Genomic DNA, 13,768 nt, shown 5'->3' with positions numbered 1-13,768 from the left:
TATCACAGCTTGTCGGACACTGGTGCATGCCCTCGTCACCTCGCGCCTAGATTATGGCAATTTGCTGTATCTGGGGGCCACGGGAAGGGCCATCAACCGCCTTCAGGTGCTGCAAAATGCAGCTGCTCGCTTAGTTCTGAGGCTCCCTAGGAGATCTCCTTCTAAAGCAGCGCTCCAGGCCTTACATTGGCTTCCTGTTAGGAGCAGGTTGGAGTTTAAGGCTCTCTCCACCTGTCACCGTATCCTGAGCGGTAAAGCCCCTGTCCCACTACGGAGTCTGGTCACTCGTTATGAGCCTTTACGGGACCTGCGCTCCTCCTGTACAGGGCTATTGAAAATTCCAAAAATAAAGAAGGCTCGAATGGGGGGCAGGTCTTTTAGATATCTGGCCGCTAAGCAGTGGAACGCCCTGCCTACAGAGCTACGTTTGGAGCCTTCAGAGTACATTTTTAGAAGAAAACTTAAGACTCACCTATACGGGAGGTAGGCGACTGTGATGGCTGCTTGGACTGTTTACTCTACTTACCATAGCGCGGGGACACGCCGGTGCGCTTAACCAGGCGCTTTATAAATCTTCCTAATAATAATAATAATAATTAAGGGCAGGTGGACTGGCTAAAGGCGGCACCCAGATAGGCACTTAATTCCCTCACCTAGGCACCCACCGTTAGGTTACTGGTGAGGGCTGACACAAACCCCCTCCCCCCAATTGAATCTTACAGGCAATGGCCCAATACTTGTTTTCCTGTATGTTTTTTTTCCTTTTTTTGGCTTAATAAACTCGGCTTCTACTTTGACACCTCAACAACCCCCTTTTGGAGAAGTGAATCCCCCAGGAAGGCTCGAGAAAAGAGAAGTTGGACATTGGCGCCACACTCCCAAGAGAAGGGTCTATTATCTGTAACCTTTGCTCATAATAAAGGTGTATCACAAAAACGACATAGCCTATGGTTGCCTCAATGGGAGGGAGCTAAGGGACGCCCACACCCTCCATTGGCTCACAGGGTATAATGTGACTCGCTACTAAGGATGTATCTATGTGTTTTGACATTTACAGAAAAAGGCTCAGATGAGCATATCTGGGACATGAGAAGCAATGAAATGCATAAGCATCTCGCGTGTGAAAAAAAACAAGATAATAAATGAATTATTATTAACGTACTGGAGTACCTCGATTATTCCCGCTATACAATTGGACAAAAAACTTTTTGAAATGGAATAATCTCAATCCAAAACTATGCACTGGGTCCAGGAGTGACACTTCACTACTGTGGTCTAGAAACTTTCAAAGCGTGATACTAGGGTAGATCACGCAACCCGGGAGCACGTTAACCAAAACAAGACAAAAAAGAACGCAAAACTAAGATGAAATGGAAGAACATGGTGTGCACTGCAAGCACCTTTTTGATGTACTGTATACTTATCTACCCTACCTGCAAGTTGTACCCACAAAGAAAAGCAAATGGTAAATTAACGTTGATGGATACATCACAAACGTGATATGCAAATTCCTAAAATGGAAGGATTTTTGTGAATAGAGAGTTGGTTTCACACTACTGATGGACATGAAATATAGCAGATTAACGACATGTTTTAAACTGATATTGTCTAAAAGCATTTGAATATTTGTGTTACAGCGTAATTGTTAACATCGTAAGGGTGGGCGGGGCTAAGCATGCGTAATCTCGGGAAAACACGGGGCGTGGGCAAGACAGCAGACATTACAACGCTTTGGTTAAGTAAGAAGTGGAGCATTGTGGGTGATGGAGTCACTAGCGTTAATCTTGTGATTGACGATTGAGGACAGATGGGGGGGGAGTTCTAATCGTAAAGGAAGAGTGTTGTCACATGATTTATAAAAGAGGGGGCGTTACGACGCATTGTGGAGCACTGCTTTACGTACTGTAAGGGCGAGATGTGGCAAGAAGTCGTCAAAGGTAAGAGTTAATGGAGTTAAGATCTGGGATAGAAATATCGGGTAACATGAAGGAGATTTAAGAATTCTTGTAGAGCTGTAACGTAACACGGGGATTGTTAAAAAACTGAAGTGTTTAAAAACTAAGGTGTATGTTAGGCAGTTTTCCAAGTAGAGGGGTGGCAATATCATGCACGGTGTTATAACGTGAAAGCACTGATAACAAGCAAGGCAATGTGATTCGTTTGTTGTAACATACTTGCTGTTTAATGAGGGGTCTGAAGCCTCGTTTTAATTGCAATATCCTTTTATTTTAGTGAACCCCTGAAAAAGGACTTTCTAAACCAGTGGCGGCTGGTGACATTTGAAAGTGGTAGGGCGTAAAATGAAAATCGTACTGCAGACGACAGACAAGCAATGCAAACAGGCTGCTCAGACAGCTACAACTAATTGAGCCTCTTCTACTGGCGCACATTAGCAGCTCAGACGGCTCTGCGCCTCTGCCAGCCAGCGACAAACTACAGGTGCATCCACAAAGCTGCACACGTACAGGCGTCCAATTTACTACACGCATTGTTTCAGCACCAAACCAATTGAAATATTCTTTGCAATCTATTACGCATTTTTTTATTGTATGCGCGGTTCATTAAACAACATTGAAATTTCAGCTTCGAATAATAGTAACCCACCACATTATCTGAATGAACAAAAAGCACCGTTAACCACATTTGCTAAAGCTTTGCACGGGCACACTACACACTTAAAAGATGGATTCTGTTTACTTAATATTGTAAATGCCCACCTACGCAGCTATAAATCGCGCTGCATCGCGCTAGTCCAATCGTAACTTTTTAAATAAATACGCAGCCAGAACTCTTAAAACAGCAATCACTGAATTTTAATGCACAATGTGGTGATCTCGTGCTTCAGCAGCAACATTAACTAGGCGCCAACCATCACAACGGCCCGTTAATCATAGACTGACTTGGAATAATAAAATAAAACCATCACAACAGCCCCGAATAATAAAATAAATGTAAAAAAACGTACCTTGGCTTCCATCTCTGACTCCGGACTCGAGTCCTGTCCCGAGACTGCAGACTCCCGCCATCCTGGATTTCAAATGCCTCGTCGTCAGAGTCGTCACTAAAGGCTGCAGGCAGCCTCCCTCCCCTCCATGGCAGCCGGCGCTGATTGGTTCGGCCGGCTGCCCTAAATACGTCATTCCTTCTTGTCTCCATGCTTTAGAACGGAGAGTGGGAGGAGGCAGGGGGGAGCGGCTTGCCCACTGTTGCTAATACTGTCTGTTTGGACAGCCTCTCAGGCTGTCCAAACAGTCCGTATTCACAACAGTGGGCAAGCCACTCCCCCCTGCCCTGAGGCTCGACTCGTAAACAGGAAGTAAGTTTGCTGACTGCGTTCTCGCCGTGCAAGAAGGGCAGGCAGAAACAAATGGTAGTTATAGATAAAATAACTACTATTTGTTTCTGCCTTCTTCTCGCACGGCGAGAAAGCAGGGGGGGCGGCGCCCAAACGCCCCCATGGTAAAACCGCCACTGTTCTAAACAGTCCGAAATGCATTGGGTATAATGTGACTCGCTACTAAGGATGTATCTATGTGTTTTGACATGTTCAGAAAAAGGCTCGGATGAGCATATCTGGGACATGAGAAGCAATGAAATGCATAAGCATTTCACGTGTGAAAGAAAGCAAGATAATAAATGAAGTATTATAAACGTACTGGAGTACATCGATTATTTCCGCTATACAATTGGAAAAAAAACTTTTTGAAGTATAAAATGGAATAATCCCAATCCAAAGCTGTGCACTGGGTCCAGGAGTGACACTTCGCTACCCTAGTCTAGAATCTTTCAAAGCGTGATACTAGGATAGATCCCGCAACCCGGGAGCACGCTAACAAAAACTAGACAGAAAAAAACACAAAACTAAGATGAAATGGAAGAACATGTGTGCACTGCAAGCACCTTTTTGATGTACACATCCTTGTGAGCCATGCCTACAACCCACTGCCCTGGCATAGATCAGTCACCCCTCTAGCTGGGTGCCGTGTGCCAGTGGTGAGGATGCAGGTGCATGAGCCATTACGAACTCCACAGCACCATAATGGCTACACTGAAAACTGGGAAGTTTGGTATCAAACTTCTCAGCACATGAAACCCACTCTGATGCCAGTGTGGGATTTAATGAAAAATGCACACAGAGGGCATCTTAGAGATGCCCCCTGAAAACGAACCCACCACTAGTATGCAAGCTGAGTGGCTGCTTTCAGCTGCCACCACCAGACATGTTACTGGACCCCTGGGTCGAGAGCCTGCTGCTCTCTGGGGCCTGAAACAATGCACATCCTGGGACGAGGTGCCAAGCCTCCTCCCCCAGAATGGGCAGGGCTCACAAAGGGGAAGCTTCAAAGGTTTGCACATTTGTGAGCTTCCCCAGGCAAATTGCTGCTTTCAGCAACTTTTCCCCACTGGTTCTGCCCCCCACTTTGGGTGGGAGAACAGGCGAGAAAAACAAGGAAAAAAAGGAGGTGTGCCCACCTCTGCCAACTCCACCACTCAGGTGGGTGAGGCACAACTCTCAGTCCACGCCATCTTGAAGATGGGGGGGACTCAGCCAACCAGGGACAGACACATGCCCCCTACCACTGGAGGGTGGCATAATAGGGTGAGTACCCACCCCAGGGCACTGACCCATTGGTCCCTGCCTTTTACCTACCAGTAACAACCCCAAATCTAGTATTTAGGGGCACCCCTGAACCTTGCTTCTTCAGAGCCAGACAAGAAAAGAAGAAGTAGGACCGAACAGCCATGCATCAGCTAACAAGAGGAAGGCACCCACTGACTTGGCCTCAGCCCTACCGGCCTGTCTCCCCCTCGAACCTGCTCCTGCAAAATCCCAGTGTGTCCTGCAGCCAGCAACCTCAAAAACCCCGGAGGACCTGCCTGCCTTCACTTCCAAAGACTGCTTCTCCTGTGAACACCGGATTTGTTTAACTGCAACCACTGACAGCAGCCAGAAACCGTGAATCCGTCCCACTCTGCACCAGCCGCCCATGGCCCGAGCTCGAGTGGGCAAACACCACGAGGTCACCCCGGTAATCCTGAACCAAGATCCAGCGACCCGACCTTCCTCAAGCCTCCAGCCAACGCAGTCTAAATCCAGAAGGCCCACCTAACCGCAACCAGGAGCTGGTTAGAAGATTCAACTCTAAAAGGAACCGCTGCACTAGACAACCTTGTCTGCCCAAACCAACTTTGCATAACCAACCCCTAACTCCCCAACTTACCTCTCGAAGTTGTAGTCGCACCCAGAAGTCCTTCATCTCCCTGCCTGCAGTGCTTTTGCAAACCAGAGGTTCTCCATTGGAAACAACAGGGCATCGGACCTCGAAACAGCACCCTGCACCTGGCCGCCATAGTGCTGCTGAGGGTGCCCCTTTGGTGCTAATTTGTTTCCCCATTTGCCCTGAGCTATAGTCTAGGAGCTTTGCTCCCACAACCCAGTGGCCTGCTCGTCAGCAGCCACTAACCGGAGGCCCCCAATACCCCATTGGATAACATTGGGCTTCAGCACTCTGCACCCAGCCTCCCTAGTTGCTGTTGAGGGTATAACCAGAGTGCATCCTTGACCCTGGGGGAACCCTGAGTCTATCCCCAGAACCTCAACTCCCACTACCAAATACTTACCTCAAAACCGATAACACTATTTTCCTCCATAGGATAACATTAACTGTTTTTCTGTAAAGGTTTTTAAGTGTGGAGTTTGAGAATCTAAAGAAATTCTTTACAACTGTATAATCTAACAAAAACGATTTTACTTACCTGTTTTCAGGAAATGTCCCAGAGTAGTATCTAGGTATACTACTCTGTGTAAGCCTAGTAATCGCAAACTTTACTTACCTGCTACTTTACTGAAAAGCCTATTCGCGTCTATGTACTGCATTTACTAAATATTGCATTGCTCTGCATCCAAACTGTAAATCAAATCAAAGTGCATATACAAGTATCATTCAAACTGTATTTCAATTGCCTTACTACTGTAAAGTACTTATTGCTTACCTGTGCCAGGCTTGCTTGGTTCTAGAAAATAAAATAACTAAAAGAATATTTTTATACAAAAAACAATTGATCTGAATTTCTGTCTTTGCGTGTGTGAATTCGACTGCTGACTGAGTGTGTACAACAAATGTTTAACACTGTCCTCTGATACTGCCTTACTGCTCGACCACACTACCACAAATAGAGAGTAAGGGTCTATCTAATTTTACCTCTGCCTACCTTTGGGGTTCCACTGGACTCTGTGCACACTATACCTCACTTTGGTTAGGTATATACAGAGCCAGCTTCCTACACTACTTGATTATATGTCTAGGATGGACAACCGCCTACACTGCGCGACTTTCACCTGTTTGATTGCCTTTCCTGTATGGTGGTCCAGGCCCTCGCTGTTTAGAGCTCTAACAATTAGAAGATACACCCCAGCTCACCTTCAGAGCTCCCCAACTTCTTTCCCCTCCCTCCTTGTTCAGTTTCTCCCTGACCTTGCACTTACAGAAGTACCTTTCGTTTTCTCTGCTTTGTGCGGATGGATCATTTCCTTATTTTCTGTCGGGCCTGATGGACCCTTTCCTTCCTTTTGGAAAAATGATGGCCAGGGCTTCATCATAGTGTAGCCCCTCTCTGCTGTTATTCTACGGCTTATTTTGTGGACGCCTGAGCTGAAAACTCACGTCACTCACAATTACTTTGGTTGCCACGATATTTGTTTGGGAGATCTGGGCTTGCTCCGCCCACAACGTCCCATTGTATGATAAGGTTGTTGCAGGCTCCGGGTTGACAAACTATATTGCTTTCAATCACATGCTGCTCCCTGGTCATGCTGTATCCTTATTGTTGATTCACTACGGTTGCCTTTATGTTTGACTCAAGATCATTGCTATGCTCAATGTATAAGGCTTTTCTACTGTACTAAGGTCCAAACGGGCCTCACATATTGTATTGCATGGCCGGAATTTGTGCCAAATTTTAATAAACAGATTTTGAGTAAAAAAATGTAAAAAAAAAAAAATCAGGCCCAAAGTCTTAAATTGCTTGAAGCCAGCCTTGATGAATCACTCTTTTACGATCTATCACAAAACAAAATTGCACCAGGCTCTTTCTATGAATTTTAAATGGATTCAACTATGTTCCCGCTACAATTGTCCACCCATCATAGAATTAGAGATCACACTCCTAGACTTAGTGATCCCCTGTGCCTTGCAATAGATTAAAGAAAATGCCCAATGATTAAACATGCTAAGCCACACACATCAAGACCCCCTTTGTTCAAAACACTGCAATCAGACTCCAAATTCATCCAAATCAAGTCGCCTCTACACCAGGCCCGGTTCTAGCAGGGGGTGCGGGTGTGCCAGGCCCACCCAAACATGACCTTTGGCCCAGTGTAATGACCGACTTTTTCAGCCCTCTTTGGAGGGAGAATGATGGAAGATGACTCCAGCCTATTACCCTTTTAGTACAGGGATTAGAACTATAAACAGGACCTATTCATAAGGCACAGCAGTGCATTTTCGTACCCTTTTCCTTAGATCAGGGTTTATAAACTTAAGTTAGGGGATAGATTCATTAGTATTAGTGATGATCCATCCTTTTGCAAGAGTGTTAGTATACCTTCTATGGAGTTATGCTTATTTCGGGCCTTGTAGGCCTCAAACGGGAGAGACTCCATCTTGCTTTCTGCCCCGGCAGCTCGAGATGCTTCTAGGTCAAGTGTAATGTTTTAGTTTTGAAGTGTTGTTGGCTTGGAGAGAACCGGCTCAGGCTGGCCCTTATCGAAAGACTGTATTTTCTCCACTCCGAAGACACAACTTCAGGCCGGCCGGCTGGGAACGTGTCCTTGGTACGGGGAGGTACAAGAATTTGGTGGGCGGCAGGTTACTGGCCGTAACTTTCCATGAAAGGACAAGCTTCCATATTAGCGAAAGTGTTAGGCAGTGAGTCAGTCAGTCCGTAGGCGGCAGCTAGCCGTTAGCATCTATGCCATTAATTATTTCCGGGCAGACAGTCGCCATTTTGAAGTCCAAGAAAGATCCTGAAACTGAGACTCTCTGAGAAAGACTGAAGGAGAAGGAGAAGTAGTGCAGATCGATCAGAGACAGAGAGAGACAGCAGCTAATAACGAGGGAGGTTCCAGTGACTTGGAGGGAAGCCGAGGAGATCGAGCATAGCGGTGCAGACGTGTACCCGTGACTGCTAAGGTGTGATTCCGAGACGAGCCAAGACACAGACGAGAAGGGAACCTAGATGACTGCCGAACCCCGACTTCACGTTAACCAGGTGACCTCCGCCCTTTCCCTTACCAAGTGCACATTCTAACCTTTTACTTTTCTTTGCAGAATATATGCTACCATATAGTATTGTGTTTATAATTGTTGTAATAAAAATACCCCAGTTCTTAGTGAACCGACCTGTGCCTTGTATTCTTGTTCAATCAGGGTAACCTGTTCTTCTAGTCAGACATTGTTTGCATGAACGGATGCGAATCCCGATCAGGTAAGAAGTGACTGAGTAAGGAGGGAGAGAGGGAACGTTTGATGCCAAGAGCAGAAGGTACATATCTTAATTTGGAAAGCCATACTAAATTCTATAATCGTAGTTTTATCCTGAGTAGACAATGAGAGATCTCCTCCATAGGTGTTCATAGGAAAGTGATCGTCGTTGGTACGCGGCGTTAATGAGAGCACCGGGAGGACACGGTGTGTAGATCCGCTGGATTGCGGATCGTATTGGAAGTAAATGAGAGCACCGGGAGGACACGGTGTGTAGATCCGCCGGATTGCGGATCGGATGAGAGAGAGAGCACTGGGACTGCAGGCCCGTGTGTAGACACGCCGGATTGCGTGTCGAGTGAGCACTGAGAGCGATCAGTGTGTAATGGTACATAATCAGACCTGCCCTAGGGTAGATTAGTCTGGGCCTAAGTGGCCGCGAGACTAGTTGGTATGAATAGGATATTGTAGAAAAACCTATGCATGTTTATTGCTATTTTCCCCATCCTTAGGTACGAAAAGTACATACATATATATATATATATATACCCATGGTAAATACGTTCTAAGGAGGGAGGTGAGTACGTTCCGACCGGGTTAGAGGGGCTCCTAGGAGCTGATTCCATCTGGTCCGAAAATCTGGTCGTTACATCTGGCGTCACGAACTGTTTACGAAGCCTGTGTGCGCTGTATTGTTTTGATCTTGTTGGTTTGCGCTCGGCTCGTACGTATTTTCTTTGTTTATAATTGTGTATATATTTTTTGTGTATCAAAATGTTTTCGAAAAAATCGAAATCTACTTTCAAATTACCTGTTGAAATTCCCGGCTGGGAATCAACGCCTTACGAGGCCTTGGCCCGTGAATGGGCCGATTCTACTGGTTTGAGTGAGAATTGGACTTCTTGTTTGGAGCAGGTGGAGCCTGCTGATGTGGTTTCTTGCTTGCAAAAAGCTCCAGTAGTGAAGGGTGATGAGCTTCCTATTTTAGGACGCAGAGGTTGGATTGTGCTAACTGCTTACAGAATGCTTCATGAGAAGTTTCTTAAATTGCAGAAGCCGTTTGTGGATATGGAAGAAAAATTTGTTGAAGTGCAGAATGCGCATACTCTTTTGCGATGTCAGAATAAATTGCTTGCCGACAAACTTGAGACTTATCAAACTATAGCCGAAAGGGCTGCAGTGCGCATTGCGAAATATAAATACAGACACCGTCGTGGTCGTGTGTCTACGCGGAAAGTGCGTCTGGTCGTGGCGAAAGCCGGACTGGATTGGAACCCCGACGAGTGGGATGGTAATATCTGGGATTCGAATGATTCTGGCTCCTCGGCTGAGGAGGGTGACAAGCGCGAGTCTTCTCGCTCCGGACGTGATTGTAAATCTGCTTCTTGTGACAGAGACAATATTTCTAGCGACCGTGGTCGCTCTTCCCGTTCTGATGACGTGTCTTGCCCCGATTGTTTTTCTAAATCTAAGGACCGGGCTTCTTCGGAGGCTCTTCCAGAGGTTTCTGCTCACCATGTGTTTCGACGCAAATTACAACAGGCTCCTGGTATGCCGAATGGTATTCATTTGGATAGTATTGAAGATTTTACTCAATAGGAGGTTAGTGACATTTTACAAAGATTTCGACAACGGCCCGGTGAGACTTTGCTTACATGGATGGTGCGCCTTTATGAACTGGGTGCTGCTGGTATCATGCTTGATGCTGGTGATTGTTTGCGATTTTGCTCCTTGAGTTCCGATTCTACTGTACAAGATCATTTTTTGGAATTATAATGGTGCTGGCCAAATTAGTTTGCTCCAGCTTGCGAATGATGGCTGTAATCATAAATACCCTACTGAATCTGATTGGCCTGTCAATGACAAGCCGTGGTACACTTTGCGCGATGCGTCGCAACGTTTGAAAGAGGAAGTGATGAAGACTGCGATTTTTCTCAGTACTTCTGACAGATTGTTGGATGGTCTTTTAACATCTTCTGTGCGCAATCGCATTATCCGTTCTTCCCCTGTTGCTTATAAGCAGGTTATGATGACTTTGTTGATTAATCAGACTGGCAATCCTTTATCTATGGTGCTTGAATCTGTTTGTCAGCTTGGTGAGTTAGGTGAATGGTTTAAACCTGAGAGACAGTCCAGACTCGAAGCTCGTACTCCTGGTGAATTCAAATTCTCTAGACGTGATATGTTTCTTGCACTTTTGGCTGATGGTGTGAAAAGGGAGGAAATTGACGGCGAACTTAATAATCGCTTATGGGAGATGTTTCGTAAGCGTGGTTTGGATCGGAAGGAGGGTGCCCGGCGTGTGCGAAAGAATGATTGTGATCGTGGTTCTGATGACAGTGGTGATGAGAGGCGTCGTGTGGATGCTGACCGCCGTGATGACCGGCGTTATGACCGTGATGTTTACCCTCGTCGTGAGTACATAAGTGTGAGAGAGGGAGACAGAGATAGGGGGAGAGATGATTGTGTTTCCAACAGACACAGAGATGAAAGAGGTTATTCCCCTGAGTTGAGGAGAAGGGAGGATCGTCACAAGCTTTCTGATCGTAATTCACAATTCTTTGAAAATGACAAAAATCCGTTTCGTAATAGAGATGGATACGAGCAGGACATTCTGATTCCTAAGAAACCTGAGAGCATTTATCCTGATTTGTCTTGGTTGACAGACCACGGTAAAAATGACTAGGAAATAGGTCAAGCTCCGGTACGCAGGTGGGCTCACAGAGACAACAGACCCTATGTAGATATTGAAATTTTTTGGAAACATCGTAATATCCAAAGGGCCCGAGCATTGGTGGATACTGGAGCGGAGGCCACTTTAATTCATGGTAAATCAAAGAAATTCAAAGGCCAATTTTTCACAATTACTGGTTTAGGTGGAAAAGAGACCCCGCAGTGCAAACTACACTTGAGATGAAAATAGGCAGAATTCCCCGTAAAGAATATTCTGTGTTGGTTGTACCGCTTTTGGAGTATATTATTGGAATTGACATTTTAAAAGGAATGACTTTGCAGTTTGCATTTGGATGATGGTTGTTATCAATTTGGAACCCAGCATTACATTTCGTCCAGACCCGTACGGGTTGGCCGTTTGCGGATGCCCCCCATTCAAATTCCCCAAGCTACGAAAGTGGTTTCTCAGAAACAATACCGTATTCCAGGTGGCCATGAAGAGATTAGTGCCACAATTCAGGATTTGATTGACGCAGGTGTTATAACTCCGGTTACTTCTGCTTGGAATAATCCCGTTTGGCCTGTGCGCAAGAGTGATAATTCTTGGCGCATGACAGTTGATTATCGAGAGCTGAACAAACACACGCCTCGTTTGGCTGTTGCAGTACCAGACATTGTAAACCTTAATTCAGAGAATTCAAAAGCATCCAGGTACATGGTATGCGTCCATTGATATTGCTAATGCTTTCTTTTCGATTCCGATTGCCCCCGAGTGTCGGGAACAATTCCGTTTTACCTGGAATGGACGTCAAATGACGTTTAGAAGTCTTCCTCAAGGTTATGTACATAGTCCTACGATCTGTTACCGGCTGGTGGCGGAGCATTTGTCTGAAGTGGCTGTACATCCACAAATTCAGGTGTGTCATTACATTGATGATATTTTGATTCAAGGTGAGACGCAAGATCAGGTCCAGTCCCATTTAGATCAGATCCTTGACTGTTTACGTGCTAAAGGTTGGGAAATTAATCCTGATAAGTTACAAGGTCCATCCCAAAATGTTAAATTTTTAGGCATTAATTGGCATGAAGGTCACAGAGAAGTGATCCCTCAAGTGAAACGGAAAATTTTAGACTTTGCAATTCCAAGAAATAGAAAAGAGGCTCAGAGTTTCATTGGCTTGTTTGGTTTTTGGCGTCAGCATATTCCCCATTTGAGTCAGATTTTGGCTCCCTTATATCGAGTCGCTCGTAAAAAGAATGCGTTTGAATGGGGTGAACCACAACAGAATGCTTTTAATTTGGCGAAAGAAGCGATTCAGTACGCCTTGGATCTGTGGCCTGTGGGTGAGGGTGATGTGGATTTGAATGTGTCTGTGGATGGTCTGTATGCCAATTGGAGTTTTTGGCAAAAGCAGGGCAGACAAAAAGTGCCATTAGGTTTTTAGACTAAAAAGTTACCTGAAGCTGGTGAGCGTTATACACCTTTTGAGAAACAGTTGCTTGCATGTTATTGGGCTCTGGTGGATACCGAGCAATTGACCTTAGGTCATGCTGTGATTTTGAGACCTGAAATTCCTATCATGCAGTGGGTTTTGAGTTCGCCGACATCCCATCGAATTGGACATGCTCAAGAGGCGAGCGTGATTAAATGGAAATGGTACATTCAGGACAGGGCACGTGTGGGTCCGAAAGGTGTGGCAGTGTTGCATGAGCGAGTGGCGCAGGCGCCATCGAATGAGACTGGAAGTGATTGTTCTGTGCCTGTAGTGCAAGAATCTCCTGTCAAGTGGGGTAAGCCTTTTGATGATTTGTCCGCGGAGGACAGACAACATGTGTGGTTTACGGATGGTTCAGCGAGGTTCATTGGTGGGAAACGACATTGGAAGGCGGTGTCCTATAACCCTATCACGCAGAAATTACTGAGTACAACTGGTGACGGTAAAAGTAGTCAATATGCTGAATTGTACGCAGTTTACCAAGTTTTGAAACAGGAACTACCTGGCACATGTCATATTTTCACTGATTCCTGGTCCACTGCTAATGGACTAGCGGTATAGTTACCAACTTGGCATTCTCATAATTGGGAATTGCATTCAAAAGAACTGTGGGGTAAAGAACTATGGCAAGAAATTTGGGAAATGCTCCCACAGAGTACTGTAACAATCTTTCATGTGGATGCTCACACCCCAATAGATTCCCTTGACAAAGTCTTTCATAACATTGCAGATGAACAGTCTAAAATTGCTGAGGCAGTGGTGGACATGTAAGATTCTGATTTGGCGGGGTTGGCGAAATGGGCCCACCAGAAGGCAGGACATTTTGGAGAGAGAGCCACTAGCAGGTGGGCTGCCGATCGAGGAATTCATATTCCTTTAAATTGCATTAAGGATGTCATTCTGCATTGTCCCATCTGTCAGCATTCTAGAAAGAGAAAAGTGCCTCATATTGTTAAAGGCCATTTACATCGAGGAAAATTGCCCGCTCAAATTTGGCAAATTGATTATATCGGCCCACTCCCTATGAGTAAAAATTGTCAGTATATTTGTACCGCTGTTGATACCTATAGTGGCCTTTTGGTTGCTTTTCCTTGTAAACAAGCTACCCAAATCAAT

The sequence above is a fragment of the Lissotriton vulgaris genome, chromosome 7 (genome assembly GCF_964263255.1).
Source record: "Lissotriton vulgaris chromosome 7, aLisVul1.2, whole genome shotgun sequence".
NCBI lineage: Eukaryota > Metazoa > Chordata > Amphibia > Caudata > Salamandridae > Lissotriton > Lissotriton vulgaris.
This window is presented reverse-complemented; position numbering follows the sequence as displayed.